General features: G+C 40.5%; 1 pseudogene; it reads right to left on the bottom strand.

Moving 5' to 3' along the window:
* Positions 1-212: 212 nt before the first annotated feature.
* LOC105220419 (gustatory and odorant receptor 21a-like) lies at positions 213-2,897 on the bottom strand (annotated as a pseudogene).
* Positions 2,898-6,000: the final 3,103 nt, after the last annotated feature.

Raw genomic sequence — 6,000 nt, 5'->3', positions numbered from 1 at the left:
TAAACCGTTTGATGGTGATCAGAAATAATATTGGACTTCCAGTTTGATGGAATGGCAGGACACACCTTTAATAAGGAAGCAATTTTCTTTCCACTTTTCTCCACTGCGTCAGCTAAATGTTCAATTTTGGACTTTAACTATTACCTTACTGCTAGAATAGCCACTAATTAATCAATAAGAAGAGAAAGAAAATCAAGAAGAAGCTAACCGAACAAAGTTTGAATTTAATATTTAATATTAATTAATTAACTATTAATGGGCTTTGTAGTAAAAAAATCAAAGAACGAACTGGACTTCTAATCCACAAATTATCTGAGATGAGCAAAGACAAAGATCGAAATAAATATTTCTTTCACTAAAGCAACAAAGCTTTACAAAGCAAAATTTTTTCAAACATTCATTCCTCCATAAGCGACTCCATTCTGCTCTGTTTCATAGAGTAATTCCGCTGTTCGGTAATTTTGAATTGCAACAACACCACCAAGTAAGTACCCATGAATGAAATATTCTGCAAAGTAAAAATTTCCTCAATTAAGTTTGTCTTTCAAGACGAAAAATATATACTCAACGTACTGACGTAATTAGTTCTCTGTTGATATTAGCATAACGGTCCAAATTCATAATCGGCGGATTCTTTGTTATGGCCATGAGAAACATTTCAACCTCCTTTTGTGTAGCATTATCCACACCGGTGAGATCCACATTCAAGAGCTTCGTTTGAAAGTCCAAACCGACACTCTGGGTGGCATAATGCGCCTCATTGCAATGATGTAGAGCAAGCTCATGCAATAGAAAACGATAACGAAGAGACCAACTTCCTTATAAGTAGCGCCATGATCCATAATTTCACTCATGGAGCCATAAGAATACGACCAGACAGTACATGCTATACATGTTGGAGTAAGCGCGTCCTGAAAAAGAGAGCGGAGATACCGAAAATGGGAGATCAAATAGTATAGGAAAAGCTGGCTCGATGAAAAAAGGCTGCTATTCGGAGCAGCATTGGTGTAGAGCTTAGAAAATCAGAGTTCAACATGAATCTTATCGATCACAACTAGTTTGAAAGTATCAAAGGCTTTGATCGGATCGATTACTTCAACTTATGATTAAGATCTTGCAAAAAATTAGACCCCACTAGAATATTCTTTTAACGGGTTTCATAACTTCGTCAACTTTACCTAGTTGCTGCATCATGTGACTTAAATCTTCCCAAAGATGACGATATTCGGTGAGCTTCTTCGCTGGTTTATCACTCATCATTGTTAATTCCAGTGAGGCGGATAGAGCGCGACTAGCGGTACCAAAGGCTGTGCATTTAATATACCTATAGAGTGAACATGCAATGACTAATCTCAAGAGAAAACAACTGTAGAATTGCTCAACTTACCACAACCTGCAGAAACCATTTAGCATAGCAATAATCGGATAGTAGGCGAAAGTGTACCACAACTTGGAATTCGGCTCCAGATAATACTGCGACAAAGTGATCGCAATACTCACGCCCCACGAGAAGAAACACAAACTCCAGGTGAGCGGATACAGTTCCAGGAATACAATCGGTGAACCTATCACTTTCAAGAACTTCAATTGATAATTTGTCCACATATTCTTGAGGATCGCACCTGTGGACCATGGCGCCAACTTGCAACCGGCAAAAGGAAATTCGTGAATAATAAACTTATGAAGATCACGTTGTAGATTGCCTCGTCGAAGCGCCGATCGGAATCGTTGAGAAACGTATTCACGCGTTCACGCAACACCAATACCGCTATGGTAGTTTGCATCGAGAAAACGAATATGGCCCAGAAGACTTGATTCGATGTCCATGAGTAGCCGATGCGTGGCATACCAGGCTTCTGTGGATTACGGTGTATTGCTTTTTCCAGACGGGGTCGTCGATATCCTCGAACTTCCGCACAAATAGATCCGTGCTGATTGTATTGTTCTCGGCGAGCATTTCCAGTTTTTCGCGGTAGAGTAGTTCATCTTCCAGGAATTCACGTTGATTGGGATTCAACACTGGCGTGATCTTCATTGGTGGCGAGTCTTTGCGAGTCGCTATCGCCCAGTAGGCCATTCTTTGTAAGAGTCCTAAAATTTTCCCGACACGAGTGTTTTCCACTAATTTTCAAAAATAACTGCGAAGCTTTAGGCTTTCTTACACTGCTTTTTATACCGCATACGAATAATACATATCTTCTTATAATCTTAAGTTACTTAATTATTTACACACTTCAAATAAAAGTATTGCATAAGTTTACTTTGTTGAATGATAAAGTTCAATAGTTTCGCTTAAACTTAGTTTTCTTAAGTTAACATTTTGCTAATACTGGTGGTAGTAATTTCTGTCATTACTCGTAAGAATGATTACATTTCATACTGGACCGAACGCAATCGCTAGTATCTGAGATGTAATTTCATTGGTTTTACATAAAACAGGTCCATGATGAACAGAACACTGATAGCACTTTAACGTTGAGAAAAAATAATTCACCTTAGTGGACGTCTATTTTGTGGTATCTATAAATATCCACAAAATCTTCGAGAACCAATATATTCGCGAATACTGATAACTTTATAAGTTTGCAGTTTTTTCTTTGAATTTTATGAACTCCATTTTGAGATGAAAGATCCATCTTGTCATTCAACGACTCGGTGATGTAAATTTGATGCCGAAAAAATGTTTTCGATGTTGTGGGAATTTTTAGCTTCGGGACTCCGCGAGATTAAGTATTTGTGTCACGAAAAGTTAGCCCCATCCTATACTACGATCTTATTTCGTAATCGTTATTCGATGAAACAAAGTTTCAATTCCGATCTGTAGAAAATAGAATAAAAGTAATTTTGGCTAAGAGCTTTAGCTTACCTAATAAAGATCTATTATAAATTGAGCGAAGATTCCTACACATTTTCCACATGGTGTTCAGATTTAAAAGACTAAATTAACCTCGCCTTATTTGTAGATATGTAGAACTTTAAATTAAATTCCCTGTGATGTGGAATGCAGCCGCTCTTGAAGTAGATTTATTCATATTTAACTATACGAGGTATGAATGGCAGTGAAAGTACAACACCAGGAGATGGCGAACCCGATTCCCCAATCGACGACGATGGAGCAGATGTTCCATTGCCCGACCGTGAAGAAATTCGAATAGCAATTACCCGCTTGAAGAACAATAAGGCGGGGAGGAGCCGATGGATTACCGCCCGAGCTATTTAAATGCGGCGGCGAAGAGCTGATAAGGTGCTTGCATCAGCTTCTTTGCAGAATATGGTCGGAAGAAAGCATGCCTGACGATTGGAATCTCAGTGTACTCTGCCCAATACAAAAAGGGAGACCCCACAGTTTGCGCCAATTACCGTGGGATAAGCCTCCTGAACATCGCGTATAAGGTTCTGTCAAGCGTATTGTGTGAAAGACTAAAGCCCACCGTCAACAAACTCTTTGGACCTTATCAGTGTGGCTTTAGACCTGAAAAATCAACAACAGACCAGATATTCACCATGCGCCAAATTCTGGAGAAGACCCGGGAAAATAGGATCGACACACACCATCTCTCTATCGACTTTAAAGCTGCTTTCGACAGCAAAAAAGGAGCTGCCTTTATGCCGCGATGTCTGAATTTGTTATCCCCGCAAAACTAATACGGCTGTGTAAGCTGTCGTTGAGCAACACCAAAAGCTCCGTCAGGATCGGGAAGGACTTCTCCGAGCCGTTTGATACCAGACGAGGTTTCAGACAAGGTGGCTCACTCTCGTGTGATTTCTTTAACCTGATGCTGGAGAAAATAACACGAGCTGCAGAGCTAAATAGAGAAGGTACAATCTTCTATAAAAGTGTACAGCTACTGGCGTACGCCGATGATATCGATATCATTGGAAACAACACCCGCGCCGTTAGTTCTGCTTTTTCCAGACTGGATAAGGAAGCGAAGCGAATGGGTCTGGTGGTGAACGAGGGCAAGACGAAATATCTCCTGTCATCAAACAAACAGTCAGCGCATTCGCGTCTTGGCTCCCACGTCACTGTTGACAGTCATAACTTTGAAGTTGTAGATAATTTCGTCTACCTGGGAACCAGCATTAACAGCAACAGCAATGTCAGCCTGGAAATCCAACGCAGAATCACTCTTGCCAACAGGTGCTACTATGGACTAAGTAGGCAATTGAAAAGTAAAGTCCTCTCTCGACGAACAAAAACCAAACTCTACAAGTCTCTCATCATTCCCGTCCTACTTTACGGTGCAGAAGCGTGGACGATGTCAACATCCGATGAGACGGCACTAGGAGTTTTCGAGAGAAAGGTTTTGCGGAAGATTTACGGTCCCTTAAGAATTGGCAACGGCGAATACCGCAGACGATGGAACGATGAGCTGTATGTGTTATTCGACGACATAGACATAGTCCAGCGAATAAACAAACAGCGGCTACGCTGGCTAGGTCATGTTGTTCGAATGGATGAATGTGCTCCAGCTCCGAAAGTATTCGATGCAGTACCCTCTGGTGGAAGCCGAGGAAGAGGGAGACCTCCACTCCGATGGAAGGACCAGGTGGAGAGGGACCTGGCTTCGCTTGGTATAACCAATTGGCGCCAAACTGCCAGAAGGAGGGATACGTGGCGCGCTGTTTTGGACTCGGCTATAACCGCGTAGGCGGTGTCTACGCCAGTCAAGAAGAAGAAGAAACTATACGAGGGCAGTAAGATAAATGTTTGAATTTAACAAAACCTAATATGCTATCTAGTCCATTATGCATTTCTTAGAGTTTGCTAATTCGTGCTATGTTAACTCCTAAGCATTAATTATGAAACTCGGTATGGTATTCATGACCTCTCTTGTTGTTGAATTGTGTTATTTGAAGTCGACTGAAGTGTTTCCTGAAAACAGTAAATTTTTATTTAAATCCCATGTAGAGATATTAAGTCACACGCTTACGAGACTAAAGAACCCGCCTTCTATTGTCTACCATGCTCCAGGAATTATTTGTTTGCGCGCGTTACTTTAACGTGCATATTGCAGCGCCTTGACGCACATGGGACATATCGCACTCATGCATGACAGCTCGCATTATTAACCAGAAATCTCTACGCCTGTTGCATGGACTACTGGGGAGAGGAAGAAAATTAAAAGGAACGAGAGGAAGGAAGGAAGATAGAGATATCTTGCTCACAAGCGCAGAACTAACGCCGAATACTTGCAACGTAACAATAACGGCGAAGCTTATAGTCTGTATGACTTAATTGGAACTGAAGCTTGGTATTTGATATCTTCTTGCAGAGTGTGTGCGGTTGCGTCCAATCTCTGACATTTGAAATAGTGTGTGGTATAGACAGAGTGCGGTTTTTGGAAAGCTAAGCTGAGTAAAAAACCAGCAATTTAATATTGGTTGAGAATTTGTGTTAGGTCCTCAGTGCATTACTCAAATGAAATTAATTGAAAACAATCCTGGTTAAGATAATTAAATAGTAATATTAAATATGAAATAATTTTTACACATGACTTTTGCAAACTCTAAAAAGAGGTCCCTTGGAAAGATTTGAGTTTCTCTGTATGTCATCTAGCTTTTCCCTAAATTTGCTGACTTGTGATTTTTTTTCGTTCCAGAAACTCGACGAGCTACTTATATACTCGTGTGCTGATTGAGGTTATGTCAATAAGTTTGCTGAAGAAGATGTAAGCCATGCATGCCAAGGACTATAAAATGTGTTATAAAAAGGTATCAATCGTTGGCATAGTCTGACACGGTCCCTGTCGGATTCATTCTCTGAATTTCACGCCTTTTATTCAATCGTGGTAATTATTAGACACCCACCTTTGAAATTCAACTCTCTCAAAAATTGACCTGAGAATCATGGTTCCGGAGCGTGGCAGCGTAGATCCGAGTACTCGGAGGAGAAATACCTCTAAGAGTATTACCTAGTAAGAAACTATTACAAAACATACATAGGCGTCGAAAAAATTATTTTCTCAGGTGTGGAAAAAAGCTCCTGGATCTTCCAAC

The sequence above is a fragment of the Zeugodacus cucurbitae genome, chromosome 6 (genome assembly GCF_028554725.1).
Source record: "Zeugodacus cucurbitae isolate PBARC_wt_2022May chromosome 6, idZeuCucr1.2, whole genome shotgun sequence".
In the NCBI taxonomy this organism is placed as follows: Eukaryota; Metazoa; Arthropoda; class Insecta; order Diptera; family Tephritidae; genus Zeugodacus; species Zeugodacus cucurbitae.
This window is presented reverse-complemented; position numbering and strand designations above follow the sequence as displayed.